The sequence below is a fragment of the Bos indicus x Bos taurus genome, chromosome 1 (assembly GCF_003369695.1).
Source record: "Bos indicus x Bos taurus breed Angus x Brahman F1 hybrid chromosome 1, Bos_hybrid_MaternalHap_v2.0, whole genome shotgun sequence".
Lineage (NCBI taxonomy): Eukaryota > Metazoa > Chordata > Mammalia > Artiodactyla > Bovidae > Bos > Bos indicus x Bos taurus.
The window spans coordinates 38,224,921-38,247,528 of NC_040076.1; positions in this window are offsets into that span (position 1 = coordinate 38,224,921).

Below are 22,608 nucleotides of genomic sequence, written 5' to 3' on the forward strand. Positions count from 1 at the left end.
CTTGGTACTTCCATCTCCCCAGGTGTTGATATAGGCAACAAGACGGTCTGCTTGCATTTTCTTGCTGACCTCTCCCCTAGGCAGTACTTAAATGCCAGCATTTGCTCTAATGGAAGCTTTTCTGTTTCCTTTAGAAGCAGCTACTCTTAGTGGCACACTTTCTATATAATGGATTTTCTCTGGTTCATCTACATCTTTAGTAAGCCTCCAAACAATTTCTGGGATCCTTCAGTGAGTACCTTGCAGATGCTTCCAAACAAGAACCCCTCCTGTGTTGTACTGCAAAAATGGCCATAAAGATCCATCCACATACCCTTCTAGCTATGTCCCACCACCCAACACCTCCCCCAACACTGCTTCTCAGCTTGACGGTGTGATTTTCTTTGATCAATGGGACATGAGTGAAATGACACAAGCAGGGCCTCGAAAAGCACTTGCCCTTGGGAGTTTGCTCTCTTGTTTTTATAGAAAACTGGAAAAACCCAATGAGAAAGTGGGGGCTCAGCTGTTGGATGATGAAAGACACATCCCAGACCATGCAGCTCCTGTCTAAACCACACATGAGTGAACCAAGAGGAATCTGTCCCAGCTGAATCTGTCCCAAATCAGCAGAACCTCCTGCTCTGATGCATAGATTCTGGAGTATGATAAATGTTTACTGTTTTAAGTCTCCTTGTTGTATGATGGTTTGTGTGTTTGTGTGCATGCTGTCGCTTCAGTTGTGTTCGACTCTTTGTGACCCTGTGGACTGTAGCCCACTAGGCTCCTCTGTCCATGGGATTTCCCAGGCAAGAATACTGGAGTGGGTTGCCATGCCCTCCTCCAGGGGATCTTCCCAACCCAGGGATTGAACCCAGGTCTCCTGCATTGCAGGCAGATTCTTTACTACTGAGGTACCTGGGAAGCCCTGTATGATGGTTTGTACTGCAGTCAAAACTAACTGCTTACAATACCATTTACTTTCCTACTTCATCCCTTTCCAGTGATACTATCCTCAAAACTCTGTGGAGATTACTGTGGTGCTCTGAAAACACTCTGCTGAGGTACTACATTTCTTTCCAGCCTTTGCTTAGCATCTCTCAGTATTACATTTTTTCACCGAGATGTAGAGAAGTTGCCTCAAGCATCCCATGTCTAACGCAGATATTGAGTGCAAACAACTTACTGGTTTGATTCCAAATCTCATCTCTTCTGTTTCATAGAAGGAATGTGATAGTATAATAAACTCTCTCTTAAGTTGCATTTGAATGTAGAAAAATATACCACAGAGAGGAGACAAGGCTTTACTCAAAGAAATAAACTGTTAGTAATGGAATTTCAGGAATCAATTGAGGTATTTATAGGCAAAACAGATTTCCTCACATACCTTACAACTATGTCCACAGCGTCAGGGCTAGGGTGAAACCAGCAAAGTTTCTAGGACACAAAAATTAAAAAGGCATCTACTCTCAGGGTCATGTTGGTACCGAGGGTGAAAGCCATTCTAAATTTTGTGCCCCAAACCTGTTTCAGCCCTGGTTTGCAGCATTATGCAGGCCATAGTACTTACCGACATTTGCTATGAGCGTGGCAAGACACTGTTGGTTGCAACCCCAACAACCATTTCTCTCCGTTTGGTCACGCTCATAACATACCAAGTTTTGTTCAGTTGCCTCCACAGATTTCTGTGTTCACAAAGGGTCCCTGTCCTCCCCTTCCTTGTCCACCCCACTCCTTGGGTGTGAGTCATTATCTTTGTGAGGCAGGATAAATCTAAGGCAAGCATGCTGCCCACACCTCTTCCCAATGATTGGTTCCCATGGGCATGTGACCCAGTCCTGGAGAGTGGAACTTGGCAGAGTTCTTCTGAGGTGCTCCAGGAATGGTACTCTCCCTAATCAAAAGGAATATACAGGAGGAAAGCCTCTTTTCTTTTCTAAACATATTGATAAATGATGCCTAGCCTTGCTACAACCATTTGCAACCATGAAGAATAGATTGTGGACTTGCTAGAGATAACAGATGAAAGTAATGTCAAACACCTAGGTCCTTAATGACAAGGCTGACCCGTTGAAATAACCAGAAATGAGCTATACCTTAGAGAAGGAAATGGCAACCCACTCCAGTATTCTTGCCTGGAGAATCCCGTGGATGGAGAAGCCTGGTGGGCTGCTGTCCATAGGGTCGCACAGAGTCAGACACGACTAAAGCGAGTTAACAGCAGCAGCAGAGCTATACCTCTGGACTTCAAATATATGAGATAATGTTTTAAGCCACTTTTAGTCAAGTTCCTGTTAATTGAAGCTGAAAGTATATTTGATGCAACCAAATACTCTGAATTTGCAGAGAGTTTTGCCTGTGGGGGAGACTACCACTTCCTTAATGCTTTAATTAAACAACATACAGAATATCTCCTTTCATTTCAAGCGTGGTTAAAGAAACAATAACAATGTAGGAGACCTGAGATCTTATGAATCAATGTAATTTAATTTGTGAGGTAAGCTGAATAGCCATAGGCTTGGTATTAATAAATACAGCAAGAAACCTGCAACTTTTTGTCACAGAGATGGAATCTCAGGACACTGGGGTGAGAAACACAGGTAATAATAAGCAGAGTACCTTTGTTTAACAATATGAGCACAATAGGAACAACATAGGAAATTGGTGGAGAAAAGAAATCTCACTTGTATTTAATATACTGAGATACACATCAGCAGTGATTTAGAAAAGCCTGCTAAGTACACACGTGATGGCCACGTTGCCACAGAAATAAAAAGAGAGACTTTATGTTCATGGAGACTTTATTTTTAAAAGAAATCAGAGATGTGAGAAGGAAACAAAGATATTATGACTAGTACACGTTTAAAAATCTGGGGTTTTCTCCATTGCTGGACTATCTGCACTGGGAGTATGAAATCAGGGAGGTGTTACCAAAGGGAGAGAAGGGAGGCTAGAGAACTAGATGAGGAAAATAAAACCCTAGAAAATATGAAAGCAGAAGGACAAAAATAACATGCATTATGAAGAAGAGATGAGAGAAAATGAAAGAGACAGGGCAGCTGAGAGCCTGGAATGTGATCCAGGCGGAGTTGTGGAGCCCATTGTCAGTGTGGGTAAGGTGGCTGCAAGTTCAGCTTCGGCAGACGTAGCGTGTGCACCAGGGGGCACCCTAGGAACACGCAGCGGTTAGATGCTGAGTCTTGGCAGTTAAGTCCTGGGCGGGAGCACATGGTGATTTGTTTCCCTGCAGGAATGCCTCAGCTCTGCCCATTCCACACTACAGCTTAGCCCCAGATCTGGGGCAGACAGGTCCTGAGAGAGCCAGGCACACAGGTCCACAGAGCCAGGCACAGCCACCTTGATTCCTGCAGCCACAGTGCCCTGATCCCCAGTTGCAGTCTCCTCCATACCACAGCCTTGTTATCTGGGATGAACACAAGAGGGAGGGATGTGATTTGGACTGCTTTTGAGAATTGCCATGAACATATACACAGGTCCTCCATAGGTTCACTATGACTGTAAGGGTTTCAGTCTGTAAGAGTTTAAGTGATTGCTTCAGCAATCACTGCCTTTAGGGCAGATCGCCCACTCAAGGACAATGGAACCTGATCAAATCTGACTCTTAAGGCTCATTCTCCAGCAACTAAGGAGAAGACCCTGCCTCTGACAGCCACAAAGCAAAGAGGAGGCCCAACCTCAAATATTAATACAACACAGGCTTTGGACACCACACCAATCACACCCCCTATCAAGGGGATAATGGCCAGAAGACTCTGAGGAAAGATGTGGATGGCATTCATACAAAAGACAGTCCTTGCCACAAAAATATTGGACACACACATTTTGCACAGAGATGCTCCCACATAAAAACACACCTTCAAGACCATGGTAGATGTTACTTATAAATTCATAGAAAGAGAGAAAAGTAAAATGAAAAATCAGAGGAACTTCTCCCAATTAAAAGAACAAGAGAAATCCTCTGGAAGCACAAATAATAAAACAGACCTTACCTGTCTGCTATACCCCAAGTTCAAAAGGTAGGTTATAAAAATGCTAAAGAATTGAGGAAATATTTTTGATAGAAATGCACATCAGTGTAACAAGGAACTAGAAACTATGCAGGTGAGCCAATCAAAATTAGACAACTCAATTACTGAGATAAAAACCAATGAGTAGCATACTAAATGACACAGAAGAGCAAATAAGTGATCTGGAATAGTGGAAATCACCCAATCAGAGGAGCAAACAGAAAGACGAATGACAAAAAGAAAGGAACATAAGAGATCTATGGGATAATATAAAGTGTGCCAACCTACACATAAAAGGGACTCCAGAAGAAGAGGGAGAAAAGAGGACTGAAAATATATTTGAAGAAATTATGGTTGAAAACTTCCCAAACCTAAAGAAGGAAACAGATATCTAGGTACATAAAGGATAGAGAGTCCTCCAAAACGCTGAACACAAACAGACGCACACCAAGACATATCATAATTAAAATGGCAAAAGTTAGAGTGGATTCTAAAGGAAGCAAGAGAAAAACAGTTTTTCAAAGAAAGGAATCATGCCTTCTCTTTGCTTTGTGGCTGTCAGAGGCAGGGTCTTCTCCCTAGATGATGGAGAATGAGCCTTAAGAGTCAGAAACAAAGGAAACAAGGGAGCCACCCCCCACCCCAATAAGGCTATCAGCTGATTTCTCTGCAGAAATTGAAAAGGAAAACCCTGCAACCTAAGACTACCCAGCGAGATTATAATTTCAAATAAAAGAAGAAATTAAGACACAAAAATTTAAAATTCAGCACTGTTAAACCTACCCTATAAGAAATGTTGAAAGGCCTTATCTAAATAGAAAAGGAAGCAAGACTGTATAAGGGAAAATCATAGTAGGAAAGGCAGATGTGTAAAAGGATTGAAGATCACTAAAATAAGCCAGTAAACAGATTAGAAAACACTCAAAAATTTTTTTGTAAAAGTGACTATAGCTCCAATTAATAGGAAAGAAACATCATGAAAGTGTTAAATAAGACATCAAAATCATAAAATGTGGGGAAGGGGAGTATAAAAATACATATCTTTTAGAATGTTTGAACTTGTATTACTATCAGTTTATAGCAAGTAGATATAGTTATGGGACAACATACTTGAACTCCACGGTAACCACAGATCAAAAACATACAATAGGTTCACAAAAATCAAAAAAGAGAAAGGAGCTCAAGCATATTATAGAAGAAAATCATTAAACGGCAAACGGACAAACAGAAGCAATGAACAGAGAAAAACTGCAAAAACAACTGGAAAACAAGGTTTAAAATCACAATAAATACATACCTATGAACAATCATTTTAAATGTCAATGGACTAACTGCACCAAAAGATGGAGTGACAGGTTGGATTAAAAAAAACAAGAACCTATAACATGCTGCCTACAAGAAACTTCAGGAGGAAAGAAACACACAGACTGAAAGTGAGGGGATGGAAAATGATACTTCATGCAAAAATAAGTGAGAAGAAAGTGGGACTAGCACTACTCATATCAGACAAATAAAATTGAAAACAAAGGTCCTAAAGAAAAATAAGAACATTGTATAATGATAAAGAGGTCTATATAAGAAGAGGATGTTAGTCATTAACATAATATATGAGCACCTAAATATATAAAGAACCTGCCTACCAATGCAGGAGAAATAAGAGATGCAGGTTCAATCCCTTGGTTGAGAAGATCCCCTGGGGGAGGAAATGGCACCCCACTCCATTATTCTTGCCTGGAGAATCCCATGGACAGAGAAGCCTGGCAGGCTACAGTCCATAGAGTCGTAAAGAGTTGGACACTACTGAAGCGACTTAGCACACACATTCACAGTAGAGTCTTGGGTTAGAGTCAAGCTTCACATTTTGGGCTTCCTTGGTGGTTCAGATACTAAAGAATCTGCTTGCAGTGTGGGAGACCTGGTTTCAATCCCTGGTTTGGGAAAATCCTCTGGAGAAGGGAATGGCTACCCACTCCAGTATTCTTGCCTGGAGAATTCATTATGAGATATTATGGGATATGAGATATTACCTCACTCTGGTCAGAATGAATATCATCAAAAAGTTTAAAATTAATGCTGGAGAGGGTAGAGAGAAAAAGGGAACTCTCCTACACTGTTGGTGGGAATATAAATTGGTATAGTTGCTATGGAGAACAGTATGGAGGTTCCTTAAAAAGCTAAAAATAGGGCTACCCTATAATCTAGCCATCCCATTCACTCCTAGGTATACATCCAGAAAAGGCAAAAATTCCAATTTTGAAAGTTACATGCACCCCAACATTTGTAGCAGCAGTATTTACGATAGCAAACACATGGAAACAACCCAGCACACTCGCGCGCGTGTGCACACACACACACACACACACACATACACACACACACACACACATGCAATGGAATATTCAGTTCAGTTCAGTTCAGTCGCTCAGTAGTGTCTGACTCTTTGGGACCCCTTGAATCGCAGCACGCCAGGCCTCCCTGTCCATCACAAACTCCCGGAGTTCACTCAGACTCAACGTCCATCGAGTCAGTGATGCCATCCAGCCATCTCACCCTCTGTCGTCCCCTTCTCCTCCTGCCCCCAATCCCTCCCAGCATCAGAATCTTTTCCAATGAGTCAACTCTTCACATGAGGTGGCCAAAGTACTGGAGTTTCAGCTTTAGCATCATTCCTTCCAAAGAAATCCCAGGGCTGATCTCCTTCAGAATGGACTGGTTGGATCTCCTTGCAATCCAAGGGACTCACAAGAGTCTTATCCAACACCACAGTTCAAAAGCATCAATTCTTTGGCGCTCAGCCTTCTTCACAGTCCAACTCTCACATCCATACATGACCACAGGAAAAACCATAGCCTTGACTAGACGGACCTTTGTTGGCAAAGTAGTGTCTCTGCTTTTGAATATGCTATCTAGGTTGGTCATAACTTTCCTTCCAAGGAGTAAGTGTCTTTTAATTTCATGGCTGCAGTCACCATCTGCAGTGATTTTGGAGCCCCCCAAAATAAAGTCTGACACTGTTTCCCCATCTATTTGCCATGAAGTGATGGGACCGGATGCCATGATCTTCGTTTTCTGAATGTTGAGCTTTAAGCCAACTTTTTCACTCTCCACTTTGACTTTCATCAAGAGGCTTTTTAGTTCCTCTTCACTTTCTGCCATAAGGGTGGTGTCATCTGCATATCTGAGGTTATTGATATTTCTCCCGGCAATCTTGATTCCAGCTTGTGCTTCTTCCAGTCCAGCGTTTCTCATGATGTACTCTGCATATAAGTTAAATAAGCAGGGTGACGATATACAGCCTACTCAGCCATAAAAAGAATGAAATATTGCCATTTGTAGCAACATGGATAGACCTAGAGATTATTGTACTTAGTGAAGTCAGACAAAGAAAGACAAATATTATATGATGTAACTTATCTGTGGAATCTAAAAAATACATGAATCTATATACAAAACAGAAACAGATTAACAGACATAGAAAAAAAAATTATAGTTACCAAAAGGGAAAGGGAGGGCGAGGAATAAACTAGGAGTATGAGATTAACAGATATAGACCACTATACATAAAATAGATAAGCAGCAAGGATTTACTGTATAGCACATTCAATATATTATAGTAACCCATAAGGGAAAATAATCTGAAAAATAAATTCTTGCCTAGAAAATGCCATGGATGGAGGAGCATGGTAGGCTGCAGTCCATGGGGTCGCTACGAGTCGGACGTGACTGAGCGACTTCACTTTCACTTTTCACTTTCACACAATGGAGAAGGCAATGGCAACCCACTCCAGTGTTCTTGCCTGGAGAATCCCACGGACGGCAGAGCCTGGTGGGCTGCCGTCTATGGGGTCGCACAGAGTCAGACACGACTGAAGCGACTTAGCAGCAGCAGCAGCATGTATATATATATAACTGAATCACTTTGTTGTACATCTGAAACTAACACAGTATTATAAATCAACTCTACTTCAATTAAAAAATATGGCAGGATGGGAAAGAATGTTTATTGTCCACCTACCACATGCTAGGCCCTTTAATATGCTTTCTCATTTACTTTTCATATCAATCTTGGAAAGAAAGTGTTTTAGCCTCATTTTACAGATAAGGAAATGAAGATTTATCAGCTTATGTGACTTGCCAGTGGGTGATATGACTGGCAGTCAAATACAGGTCTGTCTACTGTGTCAGTTTGCCTTTGAGTTTATGAAATGGGCTGCAAAGTCTTTAAATGGGAGGAGAAAAATTAAATCTGTTACTAATTAGAATCTATATCTACAATCTTTCATGTTGTGAGTGAAATCGAAGACCAAACAAGCTGACTGATCTGAGGCAGTGGGATAGGCCAAGGCAGAAGAGGGAAACAAGGGGAGAGGGAAAGCTGGTCTTCTGGAAGATGCAAATTCGACCTGAATGGTCTCAAGTAATTCGATTCCATCAGAAGGGATTCTGTTATGAGTTAGGGAGACAGGAATACAGGAGAGCCGAAAGATGTGCTGTGACTGAGAGTATGATCGGCAACGCCATTGGCTCAATACCTGACGCTCTCGCACATGCAGTAGAAACGGGGAGACTGAAGTAACTGGGTATGACAGTAGTCCTGGGAGGCACCACAGTTTATCTGCAACACAATCTTATTGTCCTCTCTTAGTCCCTGTCTACAGCCCAGGCTTCTATCAAAGGTGGAGGATGCTTCCTAGAAGGAAACGTATCAACTGCAAAGGGGACAAATTTCTGTTTTGGATTCTCTGGGTTAGTTCTTCCAGGGGCAGGTAATGTGGGAGAGTTGCCATGAGCTATCAAAACAGGAGGAAGATGCCATCAAGAGAAACCCCAGAACATCAGTCTCACATAACCTCTATCTGCCAAACTTTTTATTTTGGATGTTTCACAGGCATCTTACTTTCAACGTGTCCCCAACTGACCTCATTTTCTTCCTATTTGCCCTATTCTTTCTTGTCTTCATAATCATAGGCAGTCATATCAAGGCATGAAATGCCCAAAACCATGGCTTCATTCTGGACTCTTCTCTCTTCTTGTCTGACACATCAAAAGTCCCTCCAAGCTTCTCTCTTTAATCATTGACTCACCTATTTAATTCTTTTCATGGCCACTGCCCTTGCCTGGCATCAGATCTTACGATATTTCATCTGGACCCTTCTAGCTTGTCCCATCCTTTTCATACAGTTCCTTTTAAGTTCACCCCACCACCCCATTGTACCCATAGTGAACTTTCTACTGCACATTCCTGCTTTGATTAGCTACTTGTGACCTACAGAATCAGGACTAAACTCTTTAGCTACTCAGCATAGTACATAAGTCTCTCCAATATCTGACTTTTAAGTACTTCTTAATCCTTATTTCTTCCCACTCTCTGCTCTGAACTGTACTATTGTAGCTATATGTGACTGTTGTGGTTCTCAGAATGTACTATATTGGCTAATGCCTTAGGTCTGTGTCCATACCTGGATGCTTTTTCATCATTTACTGCCTTGCTAATTCAGTCATCCTCTCCAGTACATTAGTCATTTTCTTTTGTAGGAATCCTGAACCAAAGATGAGGCTAAGTAATGCCTACTCCTCCTTCATGTTTATGCTCCAAATACCACCCTCATTGTATCTCTAATTTAACATGTTGAAATGATCTTTTTATGTGTCTGCTTTTCCCAGAAGATTAGAGATTAGATGGCAGGGCCTGAGACTTGCTTAGGTTTGTTTCTTCAGGTACCTAAAGTGACCTGGCACATGGTAGGCAGATGATAATTTAAAAAAATGAAAATACTCTTATACTGGCCAAAGTTCACCATACACATGATGCACACACTCCATAAACATACTCTGAGCTGAAGGGATACTCCTAGGCTAGAGGCTTGGGTAATAGACAACAATACTGGAGTGGGTAGCCATTGCCTTCTCCAGGGGATCTTACTGATCCAGGGATTGAACCAAGGTCTCCTGCATTGCAGGCAGATTCTTTACTGTCTGAGCCACCAGGGAAGATGTAATACTTGTTAAACCATCCAAATAGCAATCCTCAACTTCTTATTGTTTAAAAAGAAGCCAACAGAAGTGTTCTTTTTATAAATAGTTTTTAAAAATTATGCAAACAAAATTTGAGGGACTAACATCTAAACCATTATAAGAGAATATGCTGAAGTTATTTCTTTGCTAAATTATCATCTGCAAATTAACTCATCCATGGACCTCCAGGGAACATCACTTGGAGGTTGCTCCATATTTCTTTATTTCTTTTTCCTTGTTCACCTCAGAAAACTAATTTGAGTCATACCACATTGCAGGCTAAATGTCAAGTCTGTAGGCTAGGCTCAAGGTCTTTAACAATCTGGAAAATATATTTTTTTCTGAATTTTCAGTGGACTAATTTACATCATTTATGCCTGTTGATAAGGCACAAGAGCTCTCGGGAGTGAGTTTTAAGAGCTTACAAAGTGGATGACTTATGGCCATCATACTTTCCTTGATATCAAGGGCAGTTGAAAAATTGATGTTTTTCTCTTGCAGAAATAGACTATTTGCAAACTATGATACTGGAGGAAATGAATTTTGTACAGATTATGCTGCAGGCATAGGTATAAGGTGGTTTTTTCCTCATGTTATTTAGAAAGATTGTCTTTTTGCTGATATACATGTACACTTTCGATTGGTTTCCTAATGTGTGAAATTACAACAAATAATGATTATACACCCAGAGTAGTGAGTGCCCTGAGTATTTGTGGACCCAATAAATGCTGGCTGTTGACAATGCAGTGTTTTCACCTCCCTCATCACAGTGAGTGGAAAGACACTGGAGTTAGGAGACCTAATTTCTAGCCTTGGCTCAATAGTCAATAAGCTTTGCACCCTTAGAAAAAAAAAAAAAAAAGACAGATGCTTGCTGAATCATGTCCAACTCTGTGCGATGCCATGGACTGGAGCCTGCCAGGCTACTCTGCCCATGGAAGTTTCCAGGCAAGAATACTGGAGCAGGTTGCCATTTCCTACTCCAGGGGATCTTCCTAACCCAGGGACTGAACCTCTCTTGAGCCTCCTGTATTGCAGGCAGATTCTTTACCACTGGATGACCTGGGAAGCCCTGTACTCTTAGAAAAGCCAGCTCTATGCTCAGGGCCTCAGTTTTTTCATCTGTAAAATGCAAGGATTGAACCTTTTGGCCTACAATGGTCTCTTTAGTTATACAATTTTCTACTTGGTACTAAAACAATAAAGGTTTTAATGCTTGCATGATGGATTTTTGATCACTTTTTCTTTTCTACTTTTCTGTGTTTTCCAATGTTTCTTAGTATTTTTTATTGGCTTGTTTTAGAAAGCAAAAGTAATACATGGAATTTCATTGCTTCTGTGAAAAAATTTTAATAACATATTTGAAAATCCATTATACATGCCATTGTATCAATACATAAATTATCCCATTTAATTATCACATCTACACTGAGAGTTAGAGATTATTATCCCCATTTATGATAAGTAACTTAAGGCACAAAAAGATGAAATCACTTTCTCAGTGCAACTAGTCAAGTTACAGAATCAGGATGCTAAGCTCTACATAGAAATTCCTAGTAGACCATGCTGCTTCTGTTTAACACATTTTAAGAAAATGACAATTCCTTATACATATTTAAAAATAAAATATATGAGGAACTGAGGACTAGGAAGGACTAGTCTAAGGAAGTTAGCTGGACTATTAAGGACAGTGCTAAAATAAGCTTTGTTAAAGCACTCTAGGGTATTTTCTGTTTTCTAGTGGTTGAATTTTTAAAAATTACCAGTGTCATAGCTGGCTGAAAGTACATTTGCCATCTGTTGTTAAAATCTCCATCTTCTGGCTGTCCTTTTCGAATCGAGTCGTGTATGCAGGTCTCATCATTAGTGATGTATGCTGTGCTTTCTATGAGCCACTGAGCTGCCATCAATCCAACTCCTATACTAGCTCTTACCCAGCATCAGTGACAGATTTCAAGCAAAACTCTACATACTTGCCTACCACCAGTTCACGCTGTCTGACTTTAATTGCTTCTTAATCCTTTCATTAATCTCTTGTTGATCCTCTAACACTGTCTGCACAACAGCATTCCAAACCTTCGCTTGCTCCAATTCAGGGTCCAATCATTCTCCCTCGTTTTGAAGTGGACAACTTTCCTTCTTTATCAAGAAGTTAAGAGACAATTCTTTGTGAACTTCTTAAAATCTCTTGTCCTCTTTACATGTCCTTTATCTTTTTAAACAACAGTCTGGGTGTAAAAGTGCTTTTCTTTAGGACTGATGCTTCCACTTGAACCCCAGGTGTCATGCCTTAATCACTTCTCCTTCAGCTCAGTTCAGTTCAGTCGCTCGGTCATGTCTGACTCTTTGCGACCCCATGAATCGCAGCACGCCAGGCCTCCCTGTCCATCACCAACTCCCAGAGTTCACTCAGACTCACGTCCATCGAGTCAGTGATGCCATCCAGCCATCTCAGCCTCTGTCATCCCCTTCTCCTCCTGCCCCCAATCCCTCCCAGCATCAGAGTCTTTTCCAATGAGTCAACTCTTTGCATGAGGTGGCCAAAGTACTGGAGTTTCAGCTTCAGCATCGTTCCTTCCAAAGAAATCCCAGGGCTGATCTCCTTTAGAATGGACTGGTTGGATCTCCTTGCAGTCCAAGGGACTCTCAAGCGTCTTCTCCAACACCACAGTTCAAAAGCATCAATTGTTCGGCACTCAGCCTTCTTCACAGTCCAACTCTCACATCCATACATGACCACAGGAAAATCCATAGCCTTGACTAGACGAACCTTTGTTGGCAAAGTAATGTCTCTGCTTTTGAATATGCTATCTAGGTTGGTCATAACTTTCCTTCCAAGGAGTAAGCGTCTTTTAATTTCATGGCTGCAGTCACCATCTGCAGTGATTTTGGAGCCCAGAAAAATAAAGTCTGACACTGTTTCCACTGTTTCCCCATCTATTTGCCATGAAGTGATGGGACCGGATGCCATGATCTTCGTTTTCTGAATGTTGAGCTTTAAGCCACTTTTCCTTAGAGCATCCTTATTTAGTCTTTTTCTCTCCCCTTCATCCTTACTTCTACCATGTGGAAATATACATTTCTTAACCCTGCACTCTGTATCACTCAATTTCTGTTAAAATATCTCTTCTGTCTTTAACTTCCAAAATTGTTCTATTTATCTGTATGCATTGTCTCCCGGCTTTGCACCATTTATCCCCTCTCCAATTCCTAACAATACTGATTTTGAAGTTCCATATTGTTTGACTTTTCATAGTTCTTCTTTTTGACATGTCTTAAGCATCTGGCCTGGTTTTTTTTTTTTTTTTTTAATGAGTTTTTCCTCATTTCCAAGACTTTTTCATTCTATCCAAAAATAATTTTTGTTCTTCAACAAGTTTTTTCCTCATGTCTTGCGTGATAGAAATAGCACCACCAGTGCTCCATTTACCCAAGTTTCTCTTCGTTTGTATCCAAGAAACTATAACCTGTCTAATTGGACTGGTTTTCTATACTGCAAATAAATGATCATACATTTAGCAGCTTAAAACAACATGCATTTGTTATTTCACATCTTCTCTTGGTTAGGACTCCAGGCCTGGCTCAGCTGAGTCCTCTGCTTGGAAATCCCATAGGGCTGCAGTAAAGATCCTGGCTGAGAATGAGGCCTCATCTGAGAAATGACCTACTTGTATGTTCTCACAGATTGCTATAATTCTGTTTCTTTTGGTAGTTTTAGAATTTATGGTGGCTGGGTTCTTCAGCATCAGTATAAAAGTGAATTTTATAGGAGATCTATTATCTGTCTATCTCAATCAAGAAAGTGACATCCAATCACTCTTACCATATTCTTTTGGCTAGAGGCAAATCATAGGTCCTGCCCACACTCAAAGGAGAGAGATAACACCAGAGGGATACTTAGAATTTTGCTTACCATGTTGCTATTTATACAGTATTCATGGGAGGAAAAGAAATGGCTTTTATCCATGCTACAGGAAAATTTTACTGTCAAGTTGGATAAACATACAAAATACACAAAAGAAGATTTAATTTACTATTGAGATCCCTAGGAAGGGAATAAAGTTGGGTTTAGCAAAACAGGTAAGAAGGAATGTAAGAGATGAGAATGAGTCAAAGAGGAAATCGATAAACATTGTCTTTAAATGGTCTAATTTGATGCTTAAGATTTTTGTTTGGTTGTTTGCATGCTTTGACATTTCCAACCCACTACAAACTTTTCTAAAAGTGAAAGATCAAAGCAAAACCCAAAAAACTTAAAAAAAAAAAAAAAAGAAGAAATAAAAGCATATAAAATGAGTCTAATTTCCTCATATTTGATTAAAAAAAAGATGCAAAATTACTGCTACATTGCTATAAAATTTTCCAAATACTTACTTTTAGTATCTGTACTTATTCCGTTGAGGACAGATAACATTTTGAGGACCAGCTGTGTGTGCAGTGCACACTTTGAGCAGAACTGATCTAATTTATTCCCAGCACATATTCTCCTGGGTATATAGTATTAATTCACTTTTCAAGATCTACGTCCAGATCTGATCTGTGTTCTGAGCTTCTTTTGTTCATTCATTCACAAGTGACTTATTGTGGTCCAGGCATTACACAAGACCAGACAAAATGCTAAATAAATTGATGGCTTCTCTTTGTACGTCTTTATTTCAGGATTCAAATGATCTCAAACATAGCACGTCAAAGAGTGAAGTTACTATCTTACCTCTAGCCTGCTGCCCTTCCAATAGCTTTTAGCTTTATGCTTGGCACTTCCACCCACAAGTTGCCAAAGTCAGAATGTTACTTATCTACTCCTTACTCCCTCATATTTTCTTTCCAAAATACCAAATCTATTTACATACATCTCCAGTACTCCCACATTTGTTCATCCACTGTTTCTCACTGAGACCAGTATAGTAGTCTCCCAAGTGCTCTCCTTGACTTCATTACTGCTCCTCTCCATTAACCACCACAGTATATTTAGGACAGTCTTTCTAAACTCTAAACCTCACCATGTTACCACTTTGCTATCTTCTCATTCCCTGTCTGTATTTATCAGAGCACTGTCAAATTGGGTCATAATACCGAGAGGGAGATGGCTGAAATGTTTTCTTAAGTACTTGAAGTTAGAAACACTATCAGGTTTTATTGATATTTTGAAATGGATAGATGAAAAGATTCTAGAGCATGAGTAAATACATTCTGGGGGCAAGCCCAGCCCATTTAATGGAACCATATTGGTCTGTACTTCCTCTTCTGTTCTTGCTATCACCATTCCAGTTAAGATCTCATCATAGCATATCTGGAGTAACACTGGTGGTGCTGCTGCTAAGTCGCTTCAGTTGTGTCCGACTCTGTGCGACCCCATAGATGGCAGCCAACTAGGGTCCCCCGTCCCTGGGATTCTCCAGGCAAGAATACTGGAGTGGGTTGCCATTTCCTTTTCCAATGCATGAAAGTGAAAAGTGAAAGTGAAGTCGCTCAGTCATGTCTGACTCTTAGTGACCCCATGGACTGCAGCCTACCAGGCTCCTCCATCCATGGGATTTTCCAGGCACGAGTACTGGAGTGGGGTGCCATTGCCTTCCTCCTGGACTCTACTCACTTCCTTGGAATCCAACTTGATGCCTTTTCTAAGGCTTTAACTCTGGATCCAGAGATAATCAAACAAATGTTTGGTTAAATGCATTTATTTTGTCAACAACAACAAAACAATTAACTATCTACTCTGTACGAGTCATTGTTTCTGATGCTTGGCTTACATCAGTGAACAAAATAGAAAAAAAAGAAATATATATATATATATATATATATATATATATACCCTTATAGAACTTACATTTCTTTTCATGAGATTTCATTTATTTTTAACACTGAAATATATATACAGCTCAAGTTATACAGATACAGTAGCATGATCCTAGTAGAGAAAGCCATGGTTCCCCATGCATTTGCAAATGCTATGCCCACAATCTGGTATCAATTATATATCATCATAGCAATGCCTTCAGAGAAGGCAGTGGCACCCCACTCCAGTACTCTTGCCTGGAAGATCCCATAGACGGAGGAGCCTGGTAGGCTGCAGTCCATGGGGTCACTAAGAGTCAGACATGACTGAGCGACTTCACTTTCACTTTTCACTTTCATGCATTGGAGAAGGAAATGGCAACCCACTCCAGTATTCTTGCCTGGAGAATCCCAGGGACGGGGGAGCCTGGTGGGCTGCCATCTATGGGGTTGCACAGAGTCGGACACGACTGAAGTGACTTAGCAGCAGCAGCAGCAGCAATGCCTTATAACTGTGGGTAAACCATCTCAAGTTTAGTGGCTCAAAACAGTAAACTACTTTATTGCTCATGCGTCTAAGTCACCTAGATTGTTCTGCTGATCGTATTAAGCTCAACTGATCTCAGCTGGACTGGCTCACACATCTGTGGAAACCTGGCAGATCAGCTAGAGGCCTCCTCATCTCGAATGGCCTTATTCGTGTGTGTTTGTGTGCTGTTTGCTAGTTGAGGTGATGGAGGTGACTAAGCCAGATATATCTCACAACCTAGCCATCTAATTCAAACTTGTTCACATGCTGGTGGCAAGGTTCCAAGGGAGAGAGCTGAAGAGATCAAAGTCTTGAAACCTAAGCTCACATCTGCTGTGTGGACTCTTTTGGCTCTTCCTGTTGATCAAAGCAAGCTGTAAGGTCAGTCTAGATTCAGGGGGTAGAGAAAGTGTTCTACCTTTGTAAGGGAGGAGCTGAGCATGCTGTACAGGGAATGAACAGGGGCTGAGGAGTTGGGGACATTTTGGCAATCAATCTACCACTATTTCAGAGAAGGCAGTGGCGACCCACTCTGGTGTTCTTGCCTGGAGAATCCCATGGATGGAGGAGCCTGGTAGGCTATAGTCCATGGGGTCTTGAAGAGTCGGACACAACTGAATAGCTTCACTTTCACTTATCACTTTCATGCACTGGAGAAGGAAATGGCAACCTGCCAGGGTCCAGCCCCAGCAGGATCCAGGGGTACCCTCGGGAGGGATGGCGTTGGCGAATGAATGACATGGGGAGGCCAAGCTTCAGTGAGCGAGACCCATTTGCCCCAGTTACAGGGATTGAGGTTGCCAGATGTACAGTGGTAGACCAATGTTGACTTAGGTCTGGGCTTCCTTCCTGTGAGATGAAGATAGAAGTCATAGATGATGGCAGGGGCCCGGTGACTGACAGCATTCCAGTAATGGGTTGTGATGTTGTTGGTTGTGAAGTCAGCATTTGGCCTCCTGAAAGCTCTCTCAAATGGGATTTTTTCAAAGGTTGCCAAGACTTGGAGTTCATTCTGTAACTGCTTGGGAAAAAACCTTGAGCTAGTCTTTCCAGTCGTTTTCCATGTTCCGGGGGTATTGCATACCAATTTAGTGACTTTCCCATAGCCAATCCATCTGACAGTAGCAAAATTTGTAGATTCTTCACAGTTGAAACCATGATTAAAACCAGCATGGTAGCCATATGGGAACGTGATCATAAATTCTCCAGCTTCCTGGGTGATCTCGTCAAAGGGATTCTTTATTCTGCAGGATAACGCTATGGTACTTAGTTGTTCGCGGCTGGTCTGCCAACATCTCCAAGTGAAATTTCAGCAGGCAGGTGCCCATCCGCTCAGACACCAGCACGTCCACCTTCTTCAGCAGCAGCAACCCACTCCATTATTCTTGCCTGGAGAATCCTAGGGACAGAGGAGCCTGGTGGGCTGCCATCTATGGGGTCGCACAGAGTCAGACACGACTGAAGTGACTTAGCAGCAGCAGCAGCTACCACTGTTTCTATCTCTGCAGATTCAGCATCTGATAGAATGAATGCTTATACAGAGATTTTTGCTTGTCAATTATTTTACACAGTTATCTTATTTCTGTATATATTTCATAACTACTGTGATGCATAAGATGAAAAGATAAACGTCTAGGTTTCTGTGAGCTCCTTGAAGACAAGGCACACGCTTAATTCATCGCCTCATCTCCATGGCACATAGCACAGCACACTGTACAGAACAGACTATCAGAAACATTTGCTGAGTCAAGTGTTACTCACTGATTCGTTTACATGAATCTGCAATAAAGAGCAGAGAGCAGTGTCATGTTGAGAAGTCCTTTCACATCTATTTGGCTTAGAAGGAACATGAATACGCTGTAACTTAAAGTGCTTTCCCTGTATTATTTGGATAGCTGATTTACTTCCCTGTTTGATGGAGAAAAGAGTTGAAATACATTAAACTTGACTCACTAACCGCTACCTGGTGATTCTGAGAAGATATAAGAATTGATTTCTTTCAGATAGTTAAAATGCTGGCTTTAGAAAAACAAACGAAACCGGATCTACCAGGAAGGGAAGTAGAAGAGGCCAGAGGTGCTGTCCTATGCCCAGTCAAGTTAAACTAGCCCAGTTAACCCATTTAATCCTATGCTGGGGAGAAGATTGAAAGGGTGGTAAAAAAAAAAAAAACAAAAACAAACTATCAAACACTTGCCTTAGGCGAACCAAGTTAAGCATGTTAATAAAGGGTGAAACAAATCTTTCAGAAAAGCATGTAAAATCGTCTCAGGAGGCCTTAACTATCTGGACATAAGCTCCAGATTAAAAAGTAAAGTAGAGGTAAAGTATAAAGACCAGCTATTTGCACTCATAGAATTTGAGAGAATGTTACTGCTAGAAAACTCCAATATTAATAATGGAGTTTTTTTAAACTCATATTTTCCAGGGATATTTTATTTAAATATATTCACTGAGAAGATGAAAAACAGAAAAGAAAAAAAGAGGAAAGCTTTTCAGCTGTATTTGCTTTTTGCATTTGTAAATGTAATTCTGTCAACTTTGACGAGTTGGAAGGAAATGAGATAGATATGTATGTTTTAAAAAAGTAACCTCAGAAAAATTGGAGAGATGAGGGATTTTAGTTAGATTTTAGTTTATTAAAGAAATTCTCTTTTTTAAGGATAGGGTATATTTTCTCATATTCTCTTTGCTTTATAAGGAAAGATATGGATTGTTTAAATTAAATTTGAATGTTAAGACTTTGTTTTAAATGAAACAAACACCAAGAAATATTAAAAAAAAAGAGGTTAGAATCTCTAACATGGGTAGTATAATTACTACAGTTTTAATTTAATCATAATAATCTATAGCATAAATGGAATAATGTGATAATATTGATGTATACAATTGTATTCAAAGAAGTTCACTTTCTTTTTTTAATAGCATGTGCAGTCAGCCTTAACTCTTACAACTGCAACTTTGTGTTTTGCTCAAGCAGTCCAGATGTTATTACATTCAGTTCAATTCAGTTCAGTTGCTCAGTTGTGTCCGACTCTTTGCAACCCCATAAACCACAGCACGCCAGGCCTCCCTGTCCATCACCAATTCCCGGAGTCCACCCAAACCCATGTCCATCGAGTCGGTGATGCCATCCAGCCATCTCATCCTCTGTCGTCCCCTTCTCCTCCTGCCCTCAATCTTTCCCAGCATCAGGGTCTTTTCAAATGAGTCAGCTCTTTGCATCAGGTGGCCAAACTATTGGAGTTTCAGCTTCAACATCAGTCCTTCCAGTGAACACCCAGGACTGATCCCCTTCAGAATGGACTGGTTGGATCTCCTTGCAGTCCAAGGGACTCTCAAGAGTCTTCTCCAACACCACAGTTCAAAAGCATCAATTCTTCAGCGCTCAGCTTTCTTTATAGTTCAACTCTCACATCCATACATGACTACTGGATAAACCATAGCCTTGACTACACAGACCTTTGTTGGCAAAGTAATGTCTCTGCTTTTCAATATGCCATCTAGGTTGGTCATAACTTTCCTTCCAAGGAGCAAGACTCTTTTAATTTCATGGGTGCAGTCACCTCTGCAGTGATTTTGGAGCCCAGAAAAATAAAGTCAGCCACTGTTTCCCCATCTATTTGCCATGAAGTGATGGGACTGGACGCCATGATCTTAGTTTCTGAATGTTGAGCTTTAAGCCAACTTTTTCACTCTCCACTTTCACTTTCATCAAGAGGCTTTTGAGTTCCTCTTCACTTTCTGCCATAAGGGTGGTGTTATCTGCATATCTGAGGTTATTGATATTTCTCCCAGAAATCTTGATTCCAGCATGTGCTTCTTCCAGCCCAGAGTTTCTCATGATGTACTCTGCATATACGTTAAATAAGCAGGGTGACAATATACAGCCTTGACATACTCCTTTTCCTATTTGGAACCAGTCTGTTGTTCCATGTCCAGTTCTAACTGTTGCTTCCTGACCTGCATACAGGTTTCTCAAGAGGCAGGTCAGGTGGTCTGGTATTCCCATCTCTTTCAGAATTTTCCACAGTTTATTGTGATCCACACAGTCAAATGCTTTGGCATAGTCAATAAAGCAGAAATAGATGTTTTTCTGGAACTCTCTTGCTTTTTCGATGATCCTATTATATTCAGATCAGATCAGATCAGATCAGATCAGTTGCTCAGTCGTGTCCGACTCTTTGCGACCCCATGAATCACAGCATGCCAGGCCTCCCTGTCCATCACCAACTCCTGGAGTTCACTCAGACTCACGTCCATCAAGTCAGTGATGCCATCCAGCCATCTCATCCTCTGTCGTCCCCTTCTCCTCCTGCCCTCATTTCCTCCCAGCATCAGAGACTTTTCCAACGAGTCAACTCTTCGCATGAGATGGCCAAAGTACTGGAGTTTCAGCTTTAGCATCATTCCTTCCAAAGAAATCCCAGGGCTGATTTCCTTCAGAATGGGCTGGTTGGATCTCCTATTACATTAGGCAAACACTATTCAGGAGAACAGTGGATCATGTAAATACCTTTAATATTATTCATGAATTTTATTTCCACAGTAGGTTGGAAATATGCCACAGATACTCTCTTATGAATGACCTTATTTAACTTTTGCTTTTGCATTCCTGCATTTTTCATTACAGTTTAAAGAGATTCTGATATACTTCCCTGATACAGATTCAGTGTCATTTTGTTGCTACTTTTTGCTTTAGTTTTCTTAACTCTGTTTCTCCTCTTTGTTTTCCTTCCTGCTCTTTTTTTCTCCATCCTTAAAGCCCTCTTGGCACCAATTCATATCAGCATTTAGGAATGCAGGCTAAAGTTAATAAGTTTAGTGTTAGACAACATACAGACTTTAATGTGTGTGTATATTTTTTAATCAGCCTATAATTTATGACTACTTCACAGCATGTCATCCCCTGCCAGAAATGAGACCATTAAATACTTAAGCTACAGGACAGCTTTGCTAAACATACAGCTCATATCATGTGATATCTGTGGATGTATTATGATCTCAGAGAAATGAAAAAGAACATACAACATCAAAAACTAGATGAATCTACCCTTGTGCTTCACATATTAATGTATTTCCTAATCCCTATAAATAATTTTTCCATTTTAGTAAAAACAATATTGAGTTAAGCTGAAGAGAAAGTAGAGAGAGCAGAAGGGAAGAGTCCTACTTCCCTCTTGACTTTTAGGTTAATATAAGAGACAAAAGGATAAAAAGAATTCCAAAACCAGAATTTTTTGCTTAAATGTGTAATAATATTCAACATAACCATTGAGGAATATCTTAAGTTAAAGTGTGTCTGTGTGTGTGTGCTCACATTCAGTTGTGTCCAACTCTGCAACCCCCATGGACTGAAACCCACCAGGCTCTTCAGTTCACGGAATTTCCCAGACAAGAATACTGGAGTGGGTTATCATTTCCTCTTCCAGGGGGTCTTCCCGATCCAGGATCGAACCTGCGTTTCCTGCATTTCTGGCATTGGCAGGAGGTTCTTTACCACTGAGCCACCAGGGAAGCCCAAAATCTAAAAGCTACTGGTTATTGTCTCAAACTATTCAATGAAAAACCAATTATATGCAGCTTGAGATTTTTTAAAATGGCTATTTGTAACATGCCACTTTCCTCCTAGGACCATGAGAGATGTAATAGAAAGGTACACGGCCTCTTAGGCTGTGCCTCTCTTCCTGTGTCATCATGTCCTATCTTTGCTTGATTGACAAGAGGACACCGTGTATGTTGAGGAGCTAGCTGTGTGCTGTCCATGTGTACTTTTTTTTTTTTTTTTGACCATTCTTAAAGCATGTCAGGCAGAGTTTTGTAATTAGCTGAAAAGACATGCAATTCAGTTTCACTTTGCTGAACCCAATCTGTAGGATTGACAGCAGGCCTTTAATAGATTTCTTCAGTAGATAATTAGACCAGTTTAACGCAAGCATTGCATGAATTAACATTTGCACTTGGGTATGAATATTCAGGGCTTTCTGCAGGGTGAGTTTGTTTCCCTAGAATTTGCAGGAGTGCCTATTAGGTGCTTGTAATATATTGATTAGTACAGAATAGCACCAATTAGAGGGTGTGGGAACATCACTGGAGTCAGAGATGATATGCTTATTGGTGATCCTTATGCTTTTTCTGTAATCTCTAACCCAGACAACAGAGAGCCTGCTTCAGTTTTGATGTGAATTTTACTCTAAATTGCTATGCAGAGAGCATACCAAGATTCCTAGCCTTTCCTGGAATTATGCCATCTGTTCGCTTCTCCTCTCTCTATGAGACTTT